General features: G+C 34.6%; 1 protein-coding gene and 1 long non-coding RNA gene across 11 annotated transcripts in view; one reads left to right on the top strand and one right to left on the bottom strand.

The window, feature by feature from the left end:
• The window catches only part of PPM1A (protein phosphatase, Mg2+/Mn2+ dependent 1A), a 48,250-nt gene that overhangs the window by 18,398 nt on the left and 13,013 nt on the right, over positions 1-16,839 (bottom strand). The window contains exon 2 of one of the 9 annotated variants that reach the window (XM_077909507.1): positions 999-1,050. The exons of the other annotated variants lie outside the window; for them this stretch is intronic. The gene's annotated coding sequence lies outside the window, so the exon portion shown is untranslated. The remainder of the gene's footprint in view (positions 1-998; positions 1,051-16,839) is intronic. 9 annotated transcript variants of the gene reach the window in all.
• LOC144320680 (uncharacterized) overlaps positions 1-16,839 on the top strand; it is a 53,260-nt gene that overhangs the window by 23,785 nt on the left and 12,636 nt on the right. The window contains exon 5 of one of the 2 annotated variants that reach the window (XR_013386292.1): positions 12,487-13,289. The exons of the other annotated variant lie outside the window; for it this stretch is intronic. This is a non-coding gene — a long non-coding RNA (uncharacterized LOC144320680). Of the gene's footprint in view, positions 1-12,486; positions 13,290-16,839 lie in introns of those variants that run through there. 2 annotated transcript variants of the gene reach the window in all.

The raw sequence follows: 16,839 nt of genomic DNA, 5'->3' as shown, positions 1-16,839 counted from the left end.
ATTATTATGATAAGAGTGAGTGCTTTGACTGGACAAAGGATAACATAATGATGATATCTTAAGAGCAGACAATATTTAAGAATAATTCTAAATCATTCATTCATTCTCAACAACCCTCTAAATTGGGTAATAATATATCTTCAATTTATAGATGAATCTTAGTAAGACAAAAGAACTTGGCCAAGGTTACTCAACTGGTAAGTTTAGAGGAATCAGGACTCTAATTCAAGTACCATTTACTACTAAGACAATGGTCTTGATCATGGATATACAAAAGAATTATTTGTGGACTTTTCGAAAAATTATAATTAACAAATCAGAATTTCCAGGATAGGGTTGGAACCTAGGCATCTATGCATCTGTAGAAAAGATTAGATGGGATGCCCAGATAGGTAAATGGCTAGATGATGACTGAGCCATCATGAAGTTAAGTCATATGCTGAAGGTCAAAAGCAATTTGCCTCATCTCTGTACCTCAATACCTTTAGCTAGGCTAAAGGAGAGGAGAGAGATACACTTAAGATGCTTGATATCTACTAATATAGCATTCCTTATCTGTACAAAGAACATACTTATACTTACCTCTGAATGTTGCTTCAAGGTTTAAATGAGGTAGGCAAAAATAAGGCACTCAGCAAACTAATTATTACTACATTCCTACACACATAGTCACATCTGGATTCTGATATTACCTAATAGGGAACTTATTATTTTCTTTTGCAGAAAAGTCCAGTAGCTATTTTCCAGATATATATATATATAAAACTATCAAATAAATAATTCTTTGAAGATAAACAGGGTAAAATTCCTAAAAACAAAACCCAAACTTTCAAAAAATGTATTAGAAATGTAAATACGTAACAAACCAAGTCAACCATCTGATAAAATTTTAGGTACAGATCCAGAGCAAATATAAAAATCTACATACATCAAGGACAAATTAATAATTTTGTGGTTGGACTTTCACAAAGTGAAAATAGACAATTCAGAAATCTTACCTCCTGGGATTCTGAGTAATTTGTAGAATCCAAGTGAAGCAGCCAACAATAGCTACATAAATATAGCAGATGGTTATGCAAATACAACACTTACCAGAAACTACTTACTTATAAATACTATGTTTACATAGTCATCTTCCAGAAGTGGACTACTAATTATATAGTCAAATTATTAAGTTGGCATATATCTATAAATAGTAAATCCAAGGAGATTCAATTTGCCCATGAAAGCTTAAGCTAGTTTCTAAGAGAAATTCTAGAGTCGCTTCGTCTTAAATCTACTCTGAGCACATGCTGGATGGATCTCACCACAACACTAGCTTATCAGTTGATCTGAACTTTTCAAAACAAAATACTATGACAATCACAAGACTGAATTCATCTTTGATATAATCAGAAAATTTAGTGAACACTTTTTGTCTTTGAAAACCAAACTAACTCCTAAATTGAAAAATTCTAAGGTTGGGCCAGGAAGTCATTCATTAAAGTTCATCCACTGGTTTTTATTAAGCAAAATTGATCCCATAATCATAGCAAAAAATCTTAAACCTTGTCATTTGGTTTAATCTGCTCAAATATCCTGCCCCCTCCCCCCGTCCGCCCCATAAAAGCTCTATATAGTCAACTGTTAAGATCCTTAAGTAACATATTAGCCCCAAAACAAGAATCATTCAAGTAACAGTTTGAGCAGTCTCTTAGCAAAAAAACTGAGGAGTAAAACCATACAAGGTCTTTCTCTGTTTACCTATGGGGACACAGTCTAATACAGAACCCCTCCAGGCTCCCTAAACAGAGAACAAAATAGACATATGTAAACAATGTAGAGAAATTATATTCTAAAGACTAGGGGGAATTAAGAGGGGGATAAAAAACTATATATGAGAGACTAGGAGCTCCTTGGGGAAAGAGGGAAAAAAATGGAACTAGCAATATAGGTGGCAGTGTACATAATATGGCAAAATTCAAGTCATGTGCAGTAGGCTGTGGGATATAAACTCTTTACTACTACCAAATGTTTATTCTACACTGCCCACTAATGCTTATATATGAACAGACTTGGTCTTTATGTGACTCCTTCTTCTCTAGCTACCCATCTGCCTTTCCCTTCCCTTTGTGATTCAACTTCTTAAAAATAAGTGTTGATGCTCCACATTATTGCCCGGCCATTCCACCAAATGAGCTCCTCCAAATTGCTTAATCCAATGAACATTTTTAGTCCTGATTTCACTGACTCTTACAACAGCATTCGATACTCCCTCTTCCAACTTCCCACTGGCTTTTCAAGATGTTACACACACTCCACTTTCCTCCTGCCCTTAGCTTTTCCATTCTTGTTCCTTTTGCAGGCCCATCTTCATCTTCTAAGCCATTAATATTGACATTCAAGGCTTAGACCTAAGCCCTTTTCTCACTTTATGCTGGCATCTGAACTATTATTCATGTGTATGAAGGAAAGGGAACCAGATGATATTTTAAGATACACAAGGATCAAAGTATACACTCATACTTTTTAAATGAGAAATCCAGCCAAGCAAATATCTACTCACTGTGTTTTAAAACTATGTTCATCTCTATGATGTGTCATTAGTTTCTCTTAAATAACCTGCTTCTTAAAAATCATCTAAAAAAAACAAAACCCCACATATAAAGTAAAAAGAAGTTGCAAAATTGCCTACTTATCCAATTTACTACTAAGGAGACACCCATTTTATGTCTATAAATGGAAATAGCTTTTATAAGATTAAACTTAAAAGTTATAGATGCATCCAATATGTGACTTTAGACAAATCCTTTAGCTTAATTTCTAACTCTGTCATTGATAAACAACCTTGATTAACCATTTTCAGAACAATTACCTTGTTCTGAGAAATGTTGAAGTGAGAAGCCTAAAATTCTAAGAATACCTAGGTAAATGGCATTAGTAAATACTATTTCAGTCTAAAATCATGCTGATGAATTCCATTAAAAATTTTTTATTCCCGATACTAAAATAAAGATTGTGAGATAAAATTATTTTACAACAGAAAAATCAACCTACAGAGAATGAAAAAAGAAAAAAACAGCTACCAACTAGGACTACAAACTGGTAGCCTGAATTTGATCTTCACATATATTGTTAGCCCCTGCCCCTGAACATGTGTTCTCCAGAGTTCCTACTGCTCCTCCTTATTGACCACATGGCATGTGAGCTTGCATCATTTGATAAAGAGGACAATGCTTGTGACTGTAACAGCATTCAATCCATAAGGATTTACTCTAATCTGATTTTTCATGAAGTGGCTACCTCATCTCAGAGAAGCAAAACAGAATGATACTTGTAATTAGCTGAATAATGGCTTCAAAGGTACCAGGTCTCAATCCCATAAATGTTACCTCATTTGGAAAGAGTCTTTGCAGGCATGATTACTAAGAAACTTGGAATAGGGAGATTATTTTGGATTATACTGAAGCCCCTAAATGCAATCAGAAGTGTCCGTATAAAGAGGCAACGCAAGAATTGTCACAGAGGAGAAATGATGTGAAGAGATTTGAAGATGCTGGCCTTGAAGATTACAAGAGATATATGGCTACAATCCAAGGAATGCTGCATTCTTCCCTAAGGCCTCCAGAGTGAACACATTCCTGCCAACACTTTTGGAATGGTGCCCTCTAGAATGGTAGGTAAGAGAATAAATATGTATGACAATAAGAAACTGGAGTATAAAAGTATTAATAGGGCTAAGGAAAGAAATTTAAGAGATAAAAATTATTGTAATATTTTAAATGGCATGTAAAACAATAATGAGCAAAGAACCTATAGAAAACAATCTGCAAGGGGTAAAATTCAAAGTAAGAGAAAACTCACCCTGTATGCAGTTAAGAATAAAGAGATAGAAGTAGGTTAAGGATACAAACAATGCAGATCCAACAATTTACTTAGTACACTGTAAAAAGAACATCAAATAATGGAGAAGAAATAAAACTTCAGAGAAAAAAGAAATTAATCCTAAACTGAGGGAAAATTTGAATTGATGATTGAAAGTGTTCATCAAGTAGTAATTTTAATAGAAAATAACCAACACCAAGTATAGTTTGATAATAAATTTTAAGAATACAAGAACTCAAATGAAACAGTCCAAAAAAATAAAAAATAAAAACAAAAATAAAATCAGGTTGGGCTCAAACTTTTGTCACAATATGCAATAATGAAGTAATGCCTAAAAATGTTGAGAGTAAAGGAGGATAGTCCCAGAATTCCACACCCAGCAAAGGTGGCATTTATATGTGAAGATAACAGAAAAGTTATTATCAACTATGCCAGCACTAAAAAAGTATCATTCAGGAGCGCCTGGGTGGCTTAGTCAGTTGAATGGCCAACTTTTGATGTTGGCTCAGGTCATGATCTCAGAGTCCTGGGATGGAGCTCCACATCAGGTTCCATGCTGAGGGGAGAAATCTGCTGTGGATTCTCTCTCCTTCTCCCTCTGTCTCTGCCCCTGTGTGTGCATGCAAGTGTGCACAAATTCACTCTCTCTCAAATAAAGTCTTTAAAAGCCTATTTAAAGAAAGATTAATGCTATCAAGAGATTAATCAAAACCGGAAATACAATAAATGGAGATGTCATAGGATATATAGGACTTTGGGATGGGCAGAATACACTTAAGCAAGTACAGCTGACCCCTGAAAAACATGGGTCTGATCAGCACAGGTCCACTTACTTATACGTCACTTTTTTTTTTAAATAAATGCAATACATTACTATAAATGTATTTTCCCTTCGTTATGATTTTCTTAACATTTTTTCTCTAATTTTAATATTAAGAATATAGTATATAGGGGCATCTGGATGGCTCAGTGGTTGAGTGTGTCTGCCTTTGGCTCAGTTCGTGATCTGGGGGTCCTGGGATCAATTCCTGCATCAGGCTCCCCGCAGGGAGCTTGCTCCTCCCTGTGCCTATGTCTCTGCCTTTCTCTTTGTGTCTCTCGTGAATAAGTAATTATGGTGCTCCTAATCTCCATAGTGTCCAATGGTCAACTGTGTAACAAAAGTCAAGGGTTGTGACTTTAACTTCAGAGAAAGAAAAGCATAAGGAATAAGTCAATAAATAAGACTTTTTTAAAAAAATTGAGGAGCGTGTACTCTAAAATTTTAACTTATGAATTTTATGAGCTAAATATTTTTATGTCAGATAATTCAAAACTCAAAAATACTATGTGCTAAAATTAAGACTATATTTTCTGTTCAAATATGCTTAAATATTGATTAAAAAGCACGCATTTAACTTGACTGAATATTGGAAAGCAAAAGCTTTAAAGTTTCTTAACATACTCCCACCCATCCTATCCCAGGTACCCCTCCCCTCATAAAAAAGAAAAAGAAAAAGAAAACAAATGACACAGACCATATTATCTGACTTTAACAATAACGGTAGATGTTAAACGGTAGATGTTGGTAACAATAAAGAAAGAAGAAAACTTCAAACATCTGGAAATTACTTTCCAGCTTCTAATCAACCTTGCATTGAGTTTGCATATTTTTACAATTACAGAATATTTAGAAACAATAATGATAAGTAAAGCCTTTTATCAGATTTTGTAAGATATGACCAAACCTTACTCAGGAAAATTCATTTTCTTAGTAAAAAAGTGATAATCAGTATACTAAATCTCAACTGAAAAAGTAAAAAGAACAACCACTTGCATACACACAGACCTAAGGAAAGAAATACATTAAGGAATATATCAAGAAAAATTAAGGTAAACATGATATCATGAGAGAAAAATGAGTAAAAGAGATAAAACATTAGGTAGTCTGAGAAAAACTATTATTCAAAATTAGAACTCAAACAAGCTATACTTGCCTCAGACATAGGTGCTTTGTTTTGTTTTTATAAAACACATTGTACAATTCTTTGCTAATAAAATTGAAAACGTGGAGGAAATAGACAATGTTCTGGAAAAACAAATTACCAAATTTTTTTCAAGCAGTAACAAAACAGAGACCAGTAACTCTGGAAATAAATGAGAAAGTTACCAAAGAACTAACCTTCAAAAGAACTCTAGAGCTCATGAAAAACAAAATAAAAAAAGCAGAACCACCATTCCAGGTTAAAGAAAACCACAGAGATATGACAATAAAGTGTAATGTGCAATTGTGCACTGGCTTATATATATTTGTGTGTGCAAAAAGAACATGCACAAAGGGAAAAAAGAAAATTTATAAAACAAATGTGGCAAAAAAATTAGTCATTCAGGTAAATACGAAAGTTCACTCTACCTTTCTTCAAATTTTCTGTAAATTTAAATTGTTTTCAAAATATAGTTATGAGGGACGCCTAGGTGGCTTGGCAGTTGAGTGTCTGCCTTCGGCTCAGGGCGTGATCCTGGAGTTCTAGGGTGGAGTCCCACATTGGGCTCCCTGTGGGGAGCCTGCTTCTCCCTCTGCCTATGTCTCTGCCTTCTATGTCTCTCATGAATAAATAAGTAAAATCTTTAAAAAAAATAAAGTTATGAAAAATAAGTGTATCAGACAATTTCACAACCAAGATCTTGCAAGCCTTAAAAAACATAATACTGCCCCAATTACCTAAATTACCTAGAGAAAAAAGCTTCCCAGTTCATTTTTCAAACTTACCATAATCCTGATTAAAAAATGGCAAAGACAGTACCAAAAAATAAAACTATAGTCCAAAAATATTTAGATACAAAAACTCCAAAGTAAAATACAAGCATATAGAACAAATCACCAAGTAGAGCTCATCTTAAGAATTTAACTATGAGCCAACATTTAGCAACCTATTAATGTCATCTTTTTTAAAAAGTTCAAAGAGAAAAAAACTACATGATCATCTCTTCATCTGATAAAATTTATTCCATAATACGGTACTATATATTTCAAGCCAAAGAGGAAGCATAGTGATTAGAACAATTCCCAGAAAAGAAGCAAACACAAGGATACCTGCTACTCTTACCCTAATACTTAGGGAGGTCTAGAAATAGAGATCAATATGGTTAAGATTTTTTAAAAAGGCATAAAATTATGAGAAGAGATCAAATTGCTATTTGCAGATAATAACTGTGTGATGGGAAACTCAAAATCTAAAACATTATTAAGAAAAAAGGTTCAGTATGGTTATCTGACTACATACAGAAAGCTGTTAATAATAACCACTTAGAAAATAAAAAGATGCCAATAAAAGTATACCTAAATAAATAACCAAAGAAATATTCAGGACTTTTAAGAAGAGAGCCTCAGAATAAAAGACACTCCTCTTTCTGAGACAAGAAGACTCAATATTGCAAAGATGGCTATCCTCCCTTTATTAATCAATAAATCCAGTATAACCACAACTGGGCCTTTTTGTTCCCAGACCTTGATGAAATGATCCCAAAATTTATATGAAAGAATAAATGTTTGAGAATAGCCAAACATTCTAAAAAACATTAGCATTCTCCATTTCTAATATTAAAGTAATTTCAAATTATAGTATTTAAGAGGGACTACCGTTACAGGATTTATCAATATAATAGAATTGAGACTCTGGAAAGACAACTGTGAGAACAAAAATTCAATAAATGGTGTTAAAACAACTGGCCTATTTCAATCCTTCCCTCCCTATCACACATCTTAAAAAAATTACCAGGTAATTAAAGATTTAATTTTGAAGTACTATAATAAAACCATACAAATACATCTAGGTAAATATTTCTATAACCTTATGGTAGGAAAGGAATTTCTAAGTGTAACATTTTTTTTGGCATTGGGCAAAAAAAGACTCTAAAGGAACAAAACGCAATTCCATAGGAATAAGACTTCTACACTATAAAACCAAACTCATAAGCTTAAAAGGCAAATATCTGTAAATAAGTATTTGCAAGATGTATGGTAAAGTTAATATTCCTAAAATAGACAGAAGTCTCTTAATAAGACAATAAAATGAGCACTTTAAAGGAAAAGAAACAAAGAACAGGCACTTCAATTTATAAAATAATACAAATGGACAATAAATACATGGAGTAATAACCAATCTCAGTAGCCAGTAAATGCAAATTTATTTTTTATTATCAAAAATTATAATGTCCAGTATTGGCTAAGGAGTAAAATAAAATATGCTTCTCATAGGTAGAAGAGTAAACTGCCACCTTTCTAAAGGACATGTACCACACACATTGATTTTAAATATTGACGTCCACTTAAATGGTTTTTATATTCACACTCTGAAGTGCCCTTCTATTCCAAAAGTACTTTAAAACAAAAGGACTAGGGACGCGGGGTGGTTCAGCGGTTGAGTGTCTGCCTTTGGCTCAGGGCGTGATCCCGGGTCCAGGGATCGAGTCCACGTAGGGCTCCCTGCAAGGAGCCTGCTTATCCCTCTGCCTATGTTTCTGCCTCTCTCTCTCGCTCTCATGAATAAATAAATAAATCTTTAAGAAGATCAAGCCACCTGCTAAAGATAAACTCTTGTAATACAAAGCTTTTTGTGAAGCTGAAACCATGTGCCTCCCGGGTTCAACTAACAGAGATGGACAAGAGTCTACATCCTATATGAGTAGTAACAGAGATTAAAAATGCCTGGTGCAAGGCTGGGATAGTACTCAAGCTCCCTGAAACTCATGCCTGGGGTTGAAGGGCTCTGTTGCCTATAAAAGGAGCTGAAAAAAAACTACTAACCATAACCTGGAGCTATAGTTGAGATGAAGTTAGGTGCCCAGTGAGTAGAAGTATAGCTCTTCTTTTAGTCTGTCTTTTCTTGGAGAGATAAGCCTGATTCTGATGTTATCAAGAATCAGAAACCACACCTCCAATATAAGACATGGTTTCAGACTAGGCACCCCAGGGCCAAGATGTTGGCACATGCAAAAACACTGGATAAGAAGGGTGAAAACAAAGAAAACAAAACAAAAAACTTCCATTTGATATGAGAACACAAAACCAAACTCCAAAACACATGAGGAAAAAAAACTATGATAGACAGCCAACAGCATCAACAATTGTAGGAATTCAAACTAGAAGGAAAAATAACAATCTGAAAATAACTTAAAATGTGTGTTTAGGATCCTTCCAAAGTTAAAAAAAAACAAAACAATAGACATGAAGAGGAAAAAATTTTAAACATGAGAAATCAAACCAGAATAGGTGGCTATTAGAGAGAGAGAACCTGAAAAGGAGAAAAATATTCATTGAGGAATAAAAATAACTCTAGCTTTATAAAGTCAAGGAGTTAAGTTTGTAAATTGAAAAATGATACTTAGGAAATGCCTAGAAAATAACACAGAAATTAAAGAGGAATACTGGTAAAACAATATTCAAAAATAAAGGGGCGCCTGACTGGCTAAGTGGGTAGAGCATGCAACTCTTGATCTCAGGGTTGTATGTTCAAATCCCATGCTGGGCATTGAGATTACCTAAAAATATAATCTTCAGAAAAAAAGGACAATATAAAGGTCAAAGAATTTTCTAGAATTGAAGAAAGATATGCATATTTAGATCCACAATGTATTTCAAAGAGTACCTCCATATAGCCCAACATACACATACCTAGGCACATGGGATTGTGTTCAGGGCTGTCAAGTACAGGGGAACAAATACTAATATGCCACACTCAAAAAACAGGGCTCTGTCCTGCATATATTTTACATATATTAACATAATCATTGCTACAACCCCTATTATATTACAGATACTATCTCCTTATCTCTGTTTAGAACTCGCGCAAAGTCGCACAGTAAATAGTAGTGACAGAATAGAGAAAAGTAATCATTTAAAAAACTGCTATAAAGAGAAGAATTACATACAAAGGCCTAACAACTAGGTAGAAATCAGACTTCTCAGAGATCCAAGTTTCATAATACAATGAATTATCTTGAGGGTACTAATAGGAAGGGAGTGGGGGGAACCTACTAACCAAGAATTCTTTATTTGCTAAAAAAGGAAAGTAATGTATAAAACATACTTTCAGGGAAAGATTACTAAAGATATACATCTTAGCAAAAGGAAAGGTAAATTCAGGAGTGAGGTACAACAGGTAAGGACAGTAGAATACTTGGCTGATTAAATTAGGTATTAAATATAAAAAAGAAAACTTTTTTCATGCTACCAAAAGAGGAAATAAAATCGTAGTTATACGGATGTTGAAGGAATGTTATTTTTAATAAAATATGAGCTCAAAGAAAAAAATCACAAAATATACAAGGAAACAGGTTGCCAGGAGGAGTTAACATAACAAATATAAGATATAAAATAACTACGTGTGAAATGTTTAACAAGATTTCACACACCAAAAAAAAATAGGAAAATGAGAAGATATTATTTAAAAATTCACCAGGAAAATTGGGAAAGAATTAAATACCACTTTTGGAAATTAAGAATTAAAAATCATTGATACTAAAATTTCAAAGGATGACAAGAGATTAGAAACAAATGCAATAAATTTAGTTCACTGAATTGAAGAAATAAAAAAATATATATATGTTCACTTCAAAAAACCTACAGCCAAAGGATAAGGGGAAAGAGGAAGGAGAAAAAAATAAAATTCTCCAACAATATTAAGTAGCATATATAGTCCACAAAAGTAGCCCTAAGAAATTTTTTGGACTTTGTATAGTGCCCCTGAAAGCCCAGGAACTATTAACTAATCTCTCTGTTGATGTCAACTCCCTAGAACATGGCTATGGTAGTAGCACAATTCTTTATATTCTAAGTCAACATTTATTCTACTGAGAGAATCAGAAAACACCAGGAAAATAACGGTACCTTACTCCGTAAGGCACAGCTTAATCTCATTTAACTAATGCTCTTCTGGTATCTCATTTTCTTTTTTAAGATTTTACTTATTTATTCATGAGAGACACAGGAGAGGCGGAGACATAGGCTGAAGTTGAGAAGCAGGCTCCCTGCTCCCTCCCTCAATACCAGGACCTGAGCCAAAGGTAGAAAGAAGCTCAACCACTGAGCCATCCAGGTGCCCTCATTTTCTTAATTAATATACCTAAATCATAGCAATCTTTAAATTTGTACATCTTTACTTTAGAGGTACAAGTTTCCTATAGGGCCCATTAGCTTACAGCTCATAGGGCTAAGAATATTTATCATTAGTTCTCATCCAGAAGTGCTTTTTACTTTGGGTTGCTCAGTAGGTCTTCAGCCTTCCCTAAAGTTATGAAGATTTGTATAGAGCTCTTTTGAGTAGAAAGACTTGTTATACACATATAAAAATTACACACATACTTTGAAAACTTGGGTTCCAAAACTAAAAACATTCATTTAAATCAGATAACAGGGCAGCCCCAGTGGCGCAGCGGTTTAGCATCGCCTGCAGCCCGGGGCGTGATCCTGGAGACCCTGGATCGAGTCCCACGTCAGGCTCCCTGCGTGGAGCCTGCTTCTCCCTCTGCCTGTGTGTCTGCCTCTCTCTCTCTGTCTCTATAAATAAATAAATAAATAAATAAATAAATAAATAAATAAATCTCTTAACTCCTAAATAAATAAAAAGCCCACCAAACCCAGGTTTGGGGGTGAAAAAAAAATAAATCAGATAAATTTTATATGCTAAATAATGAATCTCATTGTTATAAAAAAAAATTAAGTATTTTCATCACCTGCTCCTCTAGAAAGTTGCACACAAAATATTGTAGGCAATATTCTGATAAGGACCTGATTACGAGGTTTTAAACATATCATCCAAGGTGTAAAATAGAAGTACAAACAGTTCCCATTAGTTTGTACTCCCCTTCTCCCAAATTTTGAGTTTGCTTATTACAGGATTTTGCTACTTTATTGCTATATGTATGACTGCAGCTCTTTGGAGGCACTTTTACTGATTGTACCTAAAATCCCACTAACAATTCTAATCCAACCAGAAGGCCCCTGATCAATTCAAATTAGATTTTCTTTCGAAGGGCAGCCCCCGTGGTCCACCGGTTTAGCACCGCCTCCAGCCCAGGGCATGATCCTGGAGACCCAGGATCGAGTCCCACATCAGGCTCCCTGCATGGAGCCTGCTTCTCTCTCTGCCTGTGTCTCTGCCTATCTCTCTCTCTCTCTGTCTCTCATGAATAAATAAATAAATAAAATCTTAAAAAAAAAAAAAAGATTTTCTTTCGTGCTAATTCTAGATCCCTGAAGTAGTCCATTGAGTATGGAGGCACTCAGAATAGGATTTTACCCCTTCAATTTGAAAACCCTCAGGGGACAGTGCCATTCAATTCTCTGTGGGATTTCTCCAAAGTATCCCAAGGTGATAATGGTTTCCCATGCTACACTGGTTCAAACCTGAACATCTTCAAATAACCCAAAAAAAATAACACATGACTATAGTTCAGCTTCAAAATTCCTATACAGAGTTCTGGAAAGAAAGTATGTCAAGGGTACTAAACCTTATCAAAATGTGGGATTTCATTTGTGCTTCATTGACATGATAACTAAAACTAAAAGTTCAGAAGGGAAAATTTTTTAAAATCATTATCTTCTACTGCATGACATTTTTGCCTTTTCTTTCTTCCCTCTAGGTCTTATTCTCTCCTAGGCAATCTCCAAGTTTTATTCTTCTGTTCACAAATTCAGTATCCTGGGGCGCCTGGTGGCTCAGTCGGTTGAGTGTCTGCCCTCGGCTCGGGTCATGATCTCAGGGTCCTGGATCAAGCCCCATGTCGGGCTCCCTACTCAACAGGGAGTCTGTTTCTCCCTCTGCCTCTGTCCCTCCCATTCCCCCTGCTTATGATCTCTCTCAGATAAATAGATGAAATCTTAAAAACAAAAACAAATTCAGTCTCCTTGCCAATTTTATACCATTTCTATTCCTGTTCTCATCAGTAGAACGGTGTCCCTGCCCAGACTGATCAATTTCGTCTTCTATTTTCCTGTTCTTGCCTTTAATTCTAATTCTTGGATTTAGGGGAATAAGAAGGTAGATAGAGTTCGGGCAAGTCAGCTGCAAGGGGAAACATTTCTGTGAACTGCAAGCCTGAGTTTGAAAGACAGAAGAGAAATGTCTACTCCACCAATACTTTAGGGAAAGCTGAAGAACTACTGAGCAACCCACAGTAAAAAGCACTTCTGGATGAGGACTAATGATATATAGTCTTTGAAATTTTAATACTAATGAAGAGCCTAATTGTCGGTTTAAATTTGGATACAGGGATCCCTGGGTGGCGCAGAGGTTTGGCGCCTGCCTTTGGCCCAGGGCGCGATCCTGGAGACCCGGGATCGAATCCCACATCAGGCTCCCAGTGCATGGAGCCTGCTTCTCCCTCTGCCTGTGTCTCTGCCTCTCTCTCTCTCTCTCTGTGACTATCATAAATAAATAAAAAAAAAAAATTAAATTTGGATACAGTCTCCCAATTACTGAATTATTTTTCCTGGTCAGAGGAGGAGGAAACAACCATTATTTAAGCTACAAAAGGAAGCTACATTATTCATCACTGGTTATCTCACAAGATATACAAGCTGTTTATAAAGGCCAGAAATTAACTGATTAAAAAGTTATCTGGATTCCATTTATATGAAATATCAAAAAAAAGTACAGAGACAGAGAGTAGATGAGTGGTTGATACTGGCTGGGGGAGAGAAGAATGTGGAGTGACTGCTAATGAGTACAAAGTTTCTTTGGGGGTGATGTAAATGTTCTAAAATTAAATTGTGGTTAATGGTTGCACAATTTTGTGAATACACTAAAAACTACTGACTGCTAACTTTAAATGGGTAAATTTTATGCTATGTGAGTTATATCTCAGTAAAGTCATTTAAAAAGATTGCTTTTTAATAGTTTTATTAAAACTATTAATAGTTTTATTAAAAAATAAAGATTGCATTTAATAGTTTTATAGTTTTCTGTATCTATATTTTATTTTGCATAAAAAGATTTTAAAAATGGCTGGAGTATATGAAGCAACATGGAAAATACGATATTAAATTTTTTTCAAAAATTACTGAAAACTTCCTCAGTTCAACATTTCATCTTATAGCTTCAGCTAAATATTGACTTCACTTTTTGAATTAAATACTTTTTCCAAAAAATCAAATTTCATCCAAATGAATTAAAATGCAAGAGTGTCACTGAGTTAAATATCTAAATTTAAATGCCCTGAATTAACCTTAAAAGTGAAATTTCAAAAAGCAAACCATAAGTAACCAAACCAACCAAAATAAGTCAGATACAACTCTTCTATGCTAAATAGTATTTCCATTAAGTCCATAACACGTCATTTTTTTTCCTACCAAAAATCATTAAAAAATAATCAGTCTTTGCTGAATTAGGTAAAAATTTACAACTACCGAAACCATAGTTGCCTGGTGTAGGTATTAGCAGGGGTCTCAATTTCACATGGTACGTGTAGACAGAGCTTGCCACTTTTGAGGTTTCCTTCATATTTCACAATTTTTTAATATATCAATATCTTCTAGACATGTACTGTAATATGAATTACATACTCCATGAGGTAGTCATAAGTTTCAACAAAGGTATGTGCCTGCACAATTTTAAAAATAAACTTTAGAAGTACATAATTACCTGAAAAATATCTAAGCTTAATTTAGTTGGTGGGTTCTAGGGACTATAAAAATTAGATACTGACCTATTTCCACTAACAACTAAAGTATGAGCAAAACATTGAAAAGATGTGGAAAGCATATTTAGTTTTCAAAGTTTTCTAAGAATGTTCAATAGTATTCACAATCTCAATTTGCCTCACCTGTTAACTATTTCCAGTTTCTCAGTTTTGAAACTTGACTACAGAAGTGGATTCAATTTCCAGTTTGCTAATTTTTTAATCCTTGTATATTTGAGGATTCAGACTGAGACTGACCTAGAAAATAATAACTGCCTCCCTTAGCCAATCCATTCTTTTTTCTTTTGCCTAAACAAACAAAACCCCCTGTGTGACAGAACACTTATAAATGTATGATAGTAACCTGAAAGAAGGGGAAAATAAAAGTTATTATATATTTAAGATGACAAATGGTTTATTCACAAACTATGCAGCAATTTTAAGTATTTTACACATGAAATGTCACTGCTAGAAGAACCAAAATGTATTTGCCTCTAAGAGAAAGACTTCTGTCCATAAAATCTAACATTTTGAAGAAAAGATTCATTCACTGAGTCCACAAGTTTTGATGAGATGCTTTGTGTGTATTGAAAAGTGTTGGGGGAACGCCTGGATGGCTCAGTGGTTGAGCATCTGCCTTTGGCCCATGGTATAATACTGAGGTCCTGGGATCCCACATCAGCCTCCCCACACAGAGCCTGCTTCTCCCTCTGCCTAGGTCTCTGTGCCTGTGTCTCTCATGAATGAATAAATAATAGAATAGAATAGAATAGAATAGAATAGAATAGAATAGAATAGAATAGAAAAGAATAGAAAAGAAAAGAAAAGAGAAAAGAAAAAGAAAAAGGTGTTGGGGAAGTAAGAGGAAAAAAATTTTAAGTGAAAATTCCATCTTTCTAATAGCTTAAAAATATATCTAACTACCTCCTATACTTGATTAGCCACAGCTCAAATGACATGACCTAAAATGAATTTCTCAATTCCCTGCCGCTTCTCCTAACCAGTTCTCTGTCTCAGGAAATAGATCTACCATTAGTCACAAGCTCACAGAATACTGTATTTCACCCTCATCATAGTATATAAGACCCTGTGAATTCTCTCATTTTAGATTTTAAGATTCATGAAGGAAGGGATCATGTCTTTTCTAGTCATAATACTTTATAAATAGTGAGACACTTGTTTAATATGTAGGACAAAGGAATGATAGCCATCATCATGACTTCTCTCTTGTCAACAGACTTAGGAATTCTTTTCTCCCCAGGAAAATGTATTCCCATAGAAGAGGACCCGAAAACAAACTGTATATTACCATTTCCATTTTCTTATTCTACAGAATGCATAGTTCTAATTTTTAAAATCTCAAAGAAATGTAATTATTTCTAATAAGAAAATACTGGTTTCTAAAGCAAATGTGCAACTCGTCAATTAAAAACTTGATTTGGGATCCCTGGGTGGCGCAGCGGTTTGGCGCCTGCCTCTGGCCCAGGGCGCGATCCTGGAGACCCGGGATCGAATCCCACATCAGGCTCCCGGTGCATGGAGTGCATGGAGCCTGCTTCTCCCTCTGCCTGTGTCTCTGCCTCTCTCTCTCTCTCTGTGACTATCATAAATAAATAAAAAAAAAAAAATTAAAAAAAAAAAAAGAAAAACTTGATTTTCAGATCGTGTTCATTCATGATTTTTAAGTTTCCTGACATCATTGACACTCTCATTACTAAAAATGCCCCATAAAATATATTGGAGGGGACAAAAGAGAAAGATGTAGTTCTGATGAGAGGTAGAGCCTATACATTCTCTTTCCCTGAGCTATTTATTTATTTATCTGCTCATTCAATTAGTGGTCACGAATGGGTAAGTTTTTTTAAAAAGTGTTTTCTAAAAAAATAAAAAATAAAAAATAAAAATAAAAAGTGTTTTCTATATGAGAAGTAAAATATAAGGTAATTTAGACACAAAAGAATAATTTCTGAGAGCTAGGAAACCCACTTTCAATGTATTTTAGACAAGAACATCTTTAACTTAGTCTGGGAGTTTTATTGTATATAAAATGAATTAATCCCATATGCATGTAAGGAGCTCCTTATTCTACTGGCTGTAGCAAACTAGTACAAGATCACACTAGATGGTTGACTAGTTGAAGTACTTACTTGCTTATACTATCAGGAAGCATTTACACAGAGAAAAATGAAGATGACAGAATATGGAGTAATAAAGGGGTTAAGCCGAGGGCGGACAAAACAAAAATTGCCACATCTAAGATCAGCCCCTAATATCCAAAACAGCCTTATAAGAAGACTCTCAGCCAGGGTAATAATC

This window comes from Canis aureus, chromosome 9, assembly GCF_053574225.1.
Source record: "Canis aureus isolate CA01 chromosome 9, VMU_Caureus_v.1.0, whole genome shotgun sequence".
Lineage (NCBI taxonomy): Eukaryota > Metazoa > Chordata > Mammalia > Carnivora > Canidae > Canis > Canis aureus.
The sequence above is the reverse complement of the archived record's forward strand: the minus strand, read 5'-3'. Positions and strand labels throughout refer to the sequence as shown.